This window comes from Nannospalax galili, unplaced genomic scaffold (assembly GCF_000622305.1).
Source record: "Nannospalax galili isolate Female #2095 unplaced genomic scaffold, S.galili_v1.0 scaffold32, whole genome shotgun sequence".
NCBI lineage: Eukaryota > Metazoa > Chordata > Mammalia > Rodentia > Spalacidae > Nannospalax > Nannospalax galili.
Genome location: NW_008335297.1, coordinates 6,819,622 through 6,831,106, shown reverse-complemented (window position 1 = coordinate 6,831,106; position 11,485 = coordinate 6,819,622). Strand labels below are relative to the sequence as shown.

The following is an 11,485-nucleotide window of genomic DNA, read 5'->3' as shown; positions in this document are numbered from 1 at the left end:
TGTGTTTGTTTTTCGTCAAAAAACTTTGTTTTGCCCTAATTTAAGATTTTTGGAGTTTTTCATTTTCCAGTTTAGATGAAAAATATAATGGAAAATCCCCTACTTGTGTGTTTTTTTTTTTTTTTTTTTAAATAACATTGACCTTTTCAGCTTTTTTTCTCTTTGAGGTGGGGTCTTTCTGTATAGCCCAGGCCACCCTTGAACATGTGATCCTCCTACTTCAGCTTCCTGAGTGCTGGGATTTACTGGCATGGTGCTTGCCTGACCTTTTCAGCCTCTCAGGAACAGAACAGGCTGCATTTTAAGCTTAGCACTTTGGTGTGGGGGAACCAAATCAAGTCTTTGTCTAAAAGAATCAGACTCTTAAAAAAAATCAGACTCTGACTGATTCTTTAGACAGTCTAGTTCCTTAGTTCTGTCATCCTAACCTACTAACAGGTTAAGTTCATCCCTACACTGCAGTGTTCTGAGCATGGCTGAAGGGTTCAAGAACTTTATCACATATGTTTAGTATTTTATAGAGCAAAATTGGGAGTATTTGGTCTAAAGACCTGCAGTTAAATTCATCAATGTAGCTTATTACTTCATTGGAGTTAAATCATAAAATGAATAAATCATTGAAAATACCAAAAAAATGATGGGGCTTGTCTGCAGTTTTGTTTTGGTCATATCTTAGTAACTTTGATGTAATCACATGAAGTTCAGGAGTGAGGAGGAGTGACTGACTTGACCAGAGATGTAGGATGTCAAGATACAGTTTTGAAATACACTCTAGTTGGGGATGTGGGCAAGCATAGTTTGTTTTTTGCTTTATTTTTGTTTTATGTGTATGCATGTATTGTGTGCATGTTTGTAAATGAACCTGTGTCATGCAGTGCCTGTGGAGGTCAGAAGAAGGCATCCAATTTCCCTGGACCTGGAGTTACAGATGGTTGTTAGCTGCCATGTGGGTACTGGGATTTGAACCCAGGTCTTCTGCAAGAATAGCCAGCACTCTTAACCGCTGAACCATCTCTCCAGCCCCTAGCATAGTTAGTTTTAGGAAGTTACCATGTGCAGAATCATTAAAGTTATTGGCATGATTATTATGTGCATCTTTTAGTGATATATGTTAGAGATTAGTCTTACAAGAATTGCTTACTTTGTTTTAGTCTTTTGAGACAGGGTCTCATGTAGCTCATGACTCTACTTCCTGAGTGTTGGAATTATAGGCACGTGCCACCATGCAGGATACCAGTTGAATTTTATTTCATAGTTTGTCCTCACCTGGTACTTCATTAGATGAATTACTGAGATCATAGTCAAGGTGAGTTTGGGAATCTTCAGAGCAAATTTTGTTTGGAATTGAGCCATAGGGAATCCTGTTTAAATTAAACAATATTCATCTGTTTAGTTAAAGGAAGTTCTGAAAACAAAGAAGGTTCTGGACATCTGTATTGTACCCGCTCCCTACTTTTCTGAAAGTTGTCCCAACTTTGGTGGTTCAGGTGAGCTTCCAGACTGCAATCTGGAATAGTTGTGTGTGATTTTTACGTGGGAGCATGATGTGAGAGAGCAGTAGGCCTGAACACTGAGGCATATGTCACACTTTGGCTGGCATGCTTCATGTGGCAAGGTTGGGGTTTTACTTTCTATGATGGGATCTGCTCATTCTTTTTGAAATTAGTGGACAGCAGCTTATAATATCAAGTAGAGTTTGAAACTCCGGTATGGGTGTTGAGTCCTTCAGCAAAACTTGGAAGTTTCATTGACGCTCTTCCAAGTTTCTGGAGGCCTGCTTAGTTTATATTCCAGCCACACAGCTTACACTATATGTAGATCTTTTCCCACCAGAATATGCTGAAATTTTTGGACTGAATACTTTATGCAGGTCCCAGCTTTTCATAATTAGTCATCGTGCAACAGTGAGTTTTCCAATCGAAGTTTCATAAGGTAACTTTCTACAGATGAAATCACTCATTCAGGCCACGTACAGACTCACCTGTAATCTTAGCACTTGGGGGTCTAAGGCTAGAGGATCAACATGAGTTTGAGGACAGCCTGGTCTCCATTTGTTGAGTTTTAGGTATCTTGTGCTACAAAGTGAAACCCTGTCCTAAGAAAAGCAAAACCAACCACAAAAAGGAAATTGCTAGTTCAAATGAATTCATATTTGAGGTATTGACAGGTTTTGGTAAAGTATCTTCTGCAAGGAACTGGTTAATTCTTGCACTGTCATGGTCTTAGTGCCTATATTTCCCCAGTGTTGGGAAGCTGCACTTGTTGCAGGCAGAAGCGATCTTGGAAGTTTTTTGCCTGCATGTATGTAAGTGTACCTGTATCGTGCAGTGCCTGCAGGTGCCAGAAGAGGGTGTTGTATCCTATGAAACTGGAATTATAGACAGTTGTTAGCCACTTTGTGGGCACTGGGAACTGAACCTGGGTTTTCTGTAAGAGCAGTCAGTGCTCTTAACTGCTGAGCCATTTCATCAGCCCCTGATGTTGGAGTTTTAATTTGGCCTCTCTTATGAAGGAAGCAGATTTGCTTGATGATGCATGGATTTTAACTAATGCTGGCCTACCTCTAGGTGTGGGGTTTAAGTTTGTTCCCTCCTGGCCCAGTTTCATCATCTCTGAAACAAGGTTGGAAAAAAACATGTGATCCTTAATGTTTAGAATTCCTTTAAAGTTGGAAACATTTGGGGCAGGAGAGATGACTCGGTGATCAAGAGCACTGACTGCTCTTCCAGAAGACCTGGATTTGGTTACTATTCAGTTCCCACATGGCAGCTAACACTGGTCAGTAACTTCAGTTCCAGGGACCTGGCACCCTCTCCTGGCCTCCCTGGGGGTGTGCGTGCATGTGATGCACTTACATACATACAGGCTAAACACATTAAAAAAAAAGTGTAAGCTTTAACATCGAAGTTCATAATCTTCCACTGGTTGAGTGAACCCTTGAGAACTCTTGAGTAGCATTGATAGTTTTTTTAGTGGGCTTTTGATTTCAGTGAACCATTGAAAAATAAACATACACTTAATGCAAAGAATTAAAATTTGAGATATTAGTCTAAAGGCCCTTTGACTCATCTTATGCCTTCACACTCCCCAGAGATAAAACAAAATAGATTTGAAGAGTAGCTTTCTAAACTATTTTTGAGACAGAATCTCATTCCAGGATGGGCTGGAACCCTAGGTAATCCTCCTGCCTCGGCCTCACTGATGGCGATGGGATTACAGGCATGAATTACCACATCATTCATGTATGTGAACATTGAAATATGCCGATTGCCTGATGTTTTTGTAGGAGTGAGTGTTGAGTAAGCAATTCATAGACAAAGGACATTGTGAAAAGACTGGAAACTGGTAACTTTTTCTCCTTTCAGTACTGGGGATTGAGCCCAGAGCCTTAACACATGCTAGTTATGTGCTCTATCACCGAGTTACATCCTTAAGTCCTCAGCTCAAGCTCTAGCTTGAAAGTTGCCTTTATTGTATCCTAGCAGTGGTTGAAAAGGGGTTGAGGGGAGCAGCAAACATGTGCGCTATGCAGCAGTTACACTTCAGGACAAAGACTTGCCCACATGTTGAGTGAAGCATTTTTCAGGTTGAAGCTGGGTGACTGACAGGAAGCTGCCAGGGGTGAGCTGGTACAGGCCTGCCTGACTTTCTTTGAATTTCATCCTCAGCAGGGGAGCTGTTCTGACCCAGGTGGGGGGGACTTCTGAGTGCTATGTGTGTTTGTGTACTGCCAGATGTGTGGACAGTTCACAGAACTACGACTTTAGCTCTTCAGGGCTGTGGCATTCCTGTGTTCGAGGTCTGGTGGGCACAGGAAATGGTAGACTTGGATCATTCTCGAACTGCTGGGGAGAGTTCCAGTATCAGCAAGGAGGGATCTGCAGGCTCACAGTGGTGTTTTGCAGCCTGATACATGAAGAAAGTCTTGGAGGGCACTTGGGCTATCTCAGCCCCTGGAGGCCCAGGAATGTACCACTGTAACTGAACTTAGAGGTGAGTGTTGGACCATTACTGCCTGTCCCTAGGATGGAGATGCCAGGGCTGAAATCCTGGTGCTAGGGGATCCTTTGTCAAACTCCTGGAGTGTGGAGGAAAGAAATGGGTGCTCTGAAATAGCCCCTTCTCTGTGATGAGCCTTGGGACCACATTGGTCCTTGAATTTCAAGGTGCACTAGAATTTTGTAACTGTCAAATGTTTCTTAAGGCGAACATTGCATAGAACCATGTGGGTCTGCACAGTTACAGTGGGTACACGAAGGCTTGCCTCTTGCCCATCTGGATGTCTCACATCATTTGGACCATGATCTACAATAAATACCTCTCCTGACAAGACCGTTGAGAACATGTGCCTGTGAGTGCACACAGTGTACTGACCAGCAAGCCTCAGCAGCGCCTGCTCACCCTTCTGGATGATGCATTCTGTAGTTTCTTGGTACTTCACTACTGAACACACTGTGCAAGGCCACAGTGATTTCACCAGCATGAGGGCCCTGGACGTCAGCATCCAGCAGAGGGGTAGGTATGGAAGTTGCCTGGGTGAGTGACTAGTTTGAAAAGGAGCTTGAAAAAGTCTAGGTTTTCACAAAATGTATTTTTCCTGTTCTGGAGCCCTTGTCAAGAGTAAAGGTATGAGGGTGTTTACAAGCAAGGATTTGTAGTTGGTGAGGTGTGAAGGAAAATCCCAGCTTTGCACCTAGTTGCCCTGTTTCCTGTTGGGCTGAAGATGTCTGAATGAGGCAGACATTTGGATATCACCTGACAGATGTGAGCATCCTCATCTGCCTGGCTAAGTTCCTTTCTTGGGCACCCAGGGCTTTCTTGGATTCTGTACCACTTTCTAGCCTCCATCTTTCCCTGTACCCACTTCCCTCCAATTTAATGGTTTTGACCTTGCCTGCATATTAGAATCAGCTTTGCTCATGCTGTACCCCAGAAAACTAGATAGAGTGGTGCCAGCATACTTCAAACTCCACCACTAGAGAACCACCATCCAGGGGCCTCTGGTATATTCTGTAGAGAGAATGTTGCTTTGTCCCCTTTCAAGGTTGGCCGAGCAGGTAGTCGATGGATTTGGGCTCAGGCCAGCCTTGAGGGTGAGGGTAGCTGTCAGTGCCAGAGATCTCTGCTGGGCAGCTTGCCTGCCCATCTCCAGGCCCCTGGCGAAGCCAGTGTGACCAGTGTTTCTCTGGGGCATGCTACTTCACTGGACTGGAATGGGCAGGAGGAAGTTGGCAGTAGCACCGTCCCAGGGTGTAGTGAGTCAGGGCTTACCTCACCTGACCTGGTGGTGCTTTGTCACCTTGGGGTTTAGAACAGAATCTTAGTCACTCCCCCTTCCCCCCAACCTGTGCCTGCGTGCACACGCACCTACTGAAACCAGTGGTTTGGGTTAGGACAGGATTTTTTTCTCCCATAAAGGTGAATTTAAAAATGGAGAGATGGCTCAGCAGTTAAGAACACTGGTTCTTGCAGAAGACCCGGGTTCGAATCCCAACACCAACATGGCACTAACAACTGTGTATAACTCTAGTTCCAGGGGATCCAACGGCTTCTCTCCTCCGTGGGCATTGCACGATGCAGGTGCACTTAACCTACATGCAGGCAATACATGCATACATATAAAAAATGAAATGTTAAAAAAAATGTAACAAGGCTGGATATTGTGGCACTTGCCTTTAATTAACCCAGCGCTTGGCAGACCAAAGCAGGTGGATCTCTTAGTTTGAGGCCAGCTAGGTCTACATGGTGAGTCCCAGGTCAGCCAAAGCTGCATAATGAGACCCTGTCTCAGAAAACAAAAAAAGTAAAGTGAGTCCTATCCATTTATGTCTTCATGTTGTTAAATGACACACTTGAGTGCACAGGAAAGTACAGGTGAGTTCTTGCCCCTGCAGTCCATCTTGGGAGGTGCATCTGGAGCTGCAGCAGCTATGAAGGAAGCGGAATCAACATTACAGTTGATGGATACAGAAGAAAATGCTTGGCCCTAAAGCACATCAACCATTGCATTAACTTGTCGGGAATCCTGATTTAGAAGCAGTTACAGCTCATCCCACAGACCCCTCTTAAGTTATGGGTTAAACTGATTATACCTTACAAAAGCATATGCGCATATGTTCTTGCAAGCCAATATCCAAAAATATAATATACACAGTACTTTGGCTGATGCCTCAGTTTTCCCTCTGTACAGTGGAAGATGTTAGGGGGTGAGGATGGAATGTACTACTATGGAAACCTGACATCAGCTAAGTGCTGTCTGATAACCACTAGCCACCTGCCTACAAGATGGCACTGGGTACATTTCTTCAAGAGTGTGTTGAGGTAGTTGGCCACTTGGGGCTGGAGGTGTCTGGGATGCTTGATGGCACCATCACCAGGAATGGGTTACCTAGCCCTTAATCCTGTTGTGGATTGTTCCCAGCACTGCCCACTCTAGCTCAAGTGCAGTCCGCCATGACTGCCCATTCAGTCTTGCTTTAAGCCCACTCCCTGCAGCCTCTACCTTGCAAGTGAGTTTCCTGAAGCTGCTGAAACCAGAGGAGCCACTTGTCACTAGGCATTTGGTGAACACCCTTGCACAGGCTACTGAGACCAGTGTCTAGTCTCACAGACTCAGGGGGAGCCCTTTAAAGGAGAGGGTGTGCTCTTAGAATTAGGGGAAAGCCAGGGCTGGAGTTCTTTTTGGTATGTCTTTGGATCTGGGCCACTGGAACATTCTCCAGAGACCTTAATTCCAGTTGCAAATTCTGGTTCTGGCTTTCTCATAGTTTCTTGTGATGATTTTCTGATTCACTGTTTTTGAATCAGTCTTCGTAACCCATGTTAGCTTTGAATCATCCAGTAAATACTTGTTGACAGAAGGAATTCCTATTTTATAGATGAGAATGACCCTTAACTGAAGGGTTAAGGGAGAGACTGAACCCAGATCTATCCTGCTTCTGTTCTGTCCAGAAAATACTTATGAATGGTTTCTGCCCAGCTCAAGTTTGGGTTCAAATCTGGGCAGCACTGGGGAATGTGGGGAGGTAAGAAACTCCTGAACTTCAATTAGCTCATCTGCAAAGGAACTTTTGCCAGGAACTCAGTACTTAAAACATTTACCCGACTCTTCCTGTGCCCTCAGCATATCTTGGCCTGGCTTATCTGGCCAGTGACCCAAAAACTGAGCTACAAGTTTGACAAACTGGTCAACTTGGGTGTGGTGCACCCGGATGGTTCTGAGACCTCACAGTTGCATACCACCCAAGGGGCAAGCAGGCACTGAAGAAGTTTTCTCCACCCAAGAGCCCTGCACTCACAAAGGCCTGGCCCATGAGGACTTCCAAGGTCTGTCTGTAGCCTCCTAAGGCCAGGAACCTTACATTCTTCTATGACTCACTTCCTGTTTGTGCAGAGGAATGTGGAAACAAACATCTCCAAGCCGCATAGGGCCCGCCCATTGAGTCTTAAAGTTACAGTTCCTCCAGGCAAGGCTTGTCCTGGGGCTACTGAACCCCAAACGGGAGGGCTTGAACCCACAGGTGGTCTAAAGACTTGGGATCCTGAAGTTATCACTGTTCCCTAATTTACAGTGCCCAGAGGTATTCCCAGAGTTACTAGAAGAATCTACACTAGTTTAACTTGGGTAACTCTCCTCACCACTGCATTTTGTCTTAAACTGGATGGGTCACAGAACTCTGATCTGAAAAATCCATGTGGTCTGAAGGTTTACCTGCATACTGAACCAGACTGGAAGGATTAGGGGTGTGTGTGTATGTGTGTGTGTGTGTGTGTGTGTGTGTGTATTTTTAGGGCATATATGGGTTTTAAATTTGTCTTTGGAGACGGTATTCATAGCTTTGGCTGGGTTGGAAATGGCTTTGTAGCCCTGGTCGGTCTCAAACTTGTGATCTTCTTGTTCCTGCCTCCCAAGTTCTGAGATGTGACAGGTGTGGGGCCAACATACTAACACACACACACACACACACACACACAAACACTTTTATCTTGAGACAGATTCTTATTGTAGTCCAGTTGGCTGACTTGCTAGTCACTATTTAGCCCCGCCTCCTCAGTTCAGAGATTATAGACATGTAAGACACACTGGGCTCGTGTGAATGTTCAACACATCTGACCCAACAGCACATCCATGGGGAGGTTCTGTTCTGGGCAACTTTTGGTTTAGGACCCCTGAAGAGTGGATTGGTGGTGCTTTGGAACCTTCAGAAAGAGCTGCTCAGCTATCAGGGTCTCCTTGTTAGTCCTGGATTTGGGTTTCTGGGTTTGTCTGCCCAGGAGCCAGCATGCTGTGCCTCCAGGTGCTTATTGTCTAGTTCAGGCCCTGCTTCCCCAAACCCTAACTTCTCATTCTTGGAGGGGGAGCTGGTGCTGCCCTCGACCTTTCTTCAGGGCTCTGCCTCTGAAGTCCCTTCTGAGGTCCCGGCTTTAGTTATAATTCTGCTAGTCATTGGCAGGAGACAGACCCATGACTGTGCAAAACTGGCACCAGCTTCTCTTGAGTGCGGGAGGGTGGGACTGAAACAAACAGTGGTTCAGTCCTGCAGGAATCCCGTTCGTGCTGGGGGGTGAGATGCAGGGGCCAGCTACCCCAGTCATCCTGATAGCCCCCCAACACCTCCTGGTACTTTTAGCTCTTGTCCCGTTCTGGTAACACTGGAGGCAGGACTGTGCACTGTGTAGCTCACAAATGGTGAGTGACTTGCCGTAAGTTCTGTCTTCCCGTTTTCACACCATCTTCCCTCTTTCTGCAGAGCTTGAGATCCTTTAGGGGAGTGTGACATTTGAGATCGTTTGGTGTGTTTGGCTTTGTGGTGTCATGCACTTCAGGTGAGTGGTAACGTTTCAGGGTCAAAGTGGGTGGTGTGGGATTGGTTTTCTGAATTAAGCTTAGTTTTTTTTTTTTTTTTTAAGTTAAAATGGCTGGTGTAGGCTGGAGAGATGGTTTGGTGGGTAAAGCACTTGCTATGCAAATGTGGACCTGAGTTCGAATCTCCAAAACCCACACAAAACCAGAGGTAGTAGTGCATGCATCTGTTTCTACAGGGAGATGGGAGGAGAATCTCTGGAAGCATGAGGGCTTGTTAGCCCTGGAAAACAAAAAAAAAGTTACAAGTTATAAGGCTAGGACAGGTAGGCTGTTCTCTGGTTGTGCTGGATAGCTTTAATGTCAACTTGACGCACCTGGGTTGAGGGAGCCTCAATTGGGGAATTGCCTCCATAGGACTGGCCTGTGGCCATGTCTGAGGGGCATCTTTTTGATGAGTGGTATGGGAGGGCCCAGTCCACTGTGGGTGGTGCCACCCCTGGGCAGGTGGGCCTGTGTTGCATAAGAAAGCAGACTGAGCAGGGGCCAGGGAAGCAAGCCAGTAAGCAGAGTTTCTCTGTGGCTTGTGCTCCAGCTCCTGCCTCCAGGTTCCTTTCCTGTCCTACCTTGGGCTCCCTGATGAACTGTGACCTGGGAGTTGTAAGCTGAATAAACCCTTTCCTCCCCAAGTTGGTAGTGGTCAGAGTGTTTTGTCACGGCAATGAAGAACAAAGTAGGACACTGGTCTTCACCTGTGCTCTGAGGCCTGTGCACTCCCACATGAACGAAGAGTTGCAGACACATACAAAGATTAAATAAAAAGCTGATGGAGAATATTAAAGAATACTTTGTCAATCAGAAGAACAATACAACACACCTAACAACTCTGAGAATCGGTCTCTAGATAAGCCACAGGATTTCAATTCTGCCTCCAGCATTTAATGAGTTGTGTGACCTGGAACAAACCTAGTTAACAAACCTTGTACTTCACTTTACTCATCTGTAAAACATAGATGATAATGGTTTCTTTTTGAGGCTTATATGAATTTAATGACTTAATATTCATGATAGTACCTATAGGCTGGGGACGTAGCTCAGTTAGTACAGTGTTTACCTAGCATACACGAAGCATTGCGTAAAACCTGACAGTAGCACATGTATGTAATCCCAGCACTTGGGAGGTAAAGTAGTTCAAGGTCATTGTTTGCAAGAGTAAATTCCAGGCAGCTTGGCCTGTCTCAAGAGAACGGGGTTGGGGGTTGGGGAACGTATATAAATAACTTTATAAGCTTATAGGCAGTAGACAATGCTTTCTAAATTGTAGCATAAAAGTCATTTTTTCATGATCAGTATAAACACGGGAATGGAAGTATTGCTTAGTGCATGAAACAATTGCCATACAAATGTGAGGACCAGAGTTTGCATCCTCAGAGCCTATGTAGAAGCCCAGTGGGCATGACAGCCTGTGCATGTGCACTGGCACATATATGTGAGCACACACACACACACACACACACACACAAGAATGACAAATTAGGGCTGGAGAGATGGCTCAGTAGTTAAGAGAACTTGTTCTTTCAGAGGACCTGTGTTCAGTTTCTAACACCCAGGTCAGTGGTTCACAGCCTCTTGTAACTCCAGCTTTAGGGAATGTGTTGCCCTCTTCTGGTCTCCATGGGCACCTATACCCAGGTGTGCCTGCCCATACACAGACACACATATGCATAACTAAAAATAGAGATAACTGGTGCTGAAGAGATGGCTCAGCCATTAAGAGCATTTACCATTCTTCAGAGGACCCAGGTTTGATTTCCAGCACCCACATGGCAGCCCTGTTTCCCTCTTCTGGCCTTTGTGGGTACTTTACTATACACACAACAATATGCATACTGGCAATCAGAACACTTGTACAAATAAATAAATCATTTAAAAAATGACATTAACTTCCCTGATCCACACACATAGATATATCACATATGCAGACACTTGAACAGACACTAGGTACTAGTTGTGTATATAAGAACGTGATTTTATATGTCTATATCTCTATATATAGATATAAATGGGAGGTTTTAGAAGCAGAAACACAAATAGCCAATCAATATATGAAAAAATTTCAACCATATCTTGTTGATAACTGAAAATTTAAAAACAGAACCCTTAAGAGGCAGGGGTGGGAGGATTGCTATAAATTTTGAGGCCAGCCAGGGTTACAAGCCTGCTGTGTTTCATGCCTTTAACCTCACTTAGGAAGCAGAGGCAGGCAGATCTCTGTGAGTTTGTTCAAGCCAGCCAGGGCTACATAGTAAGACCCCATCTGAAAACAGAACCAAAATGAAGACAAGAGGACTCTAGTCTTAGATCCTGTCATCTTATTTCTGCCCCTACATTGCAAAGTAATAGTGGTGGGAACTGATTCTTATGAAACTGGGATGTGGCATCGCTCGGGTAGAAAATGGAAAGAACCAGGAGAAAAGCTTCCTGCTCGGGGTCTAATTAAACACATCAATTCTTTTAGGTAGATGAAGCCCTCAGAAAACATGCTCTCAAAGAAAATGTGGGGAAGTGCCCAGAGTAGGATGAGAACTTCACAGTGCAATCTCATTTGGTCAGAACAGGAACTGTCAGCAAGGCACCAATATGTGGGATCATTCAAAGCTTGTCTCTCCCTCCCTCCCTCCC

The 11,485-nt window shown here is 44.9% G+C and overlaps 1 long non-coding RNA gene across 1 annotated transcript in view; it reads right to left on the bottom strand.

The window, feature by feature from the left end:
• Window positions 1–626, bottom strand: part of LOC115069785 — a 2,097-nt gene extending 1,471 nt beyond the window's left edge. The window contains exon 1 of the long non-coding RNA XR_003849021.1: window positions 143–626. This is a non-coding gene — a long non-coding RNA (uncharacterized LOC115069785). The remainder of the gene's footprint in view (window positions 1–142) is intronic.
• Window positions 627–11,485: the final 10,859 nt, after the last annotated feature.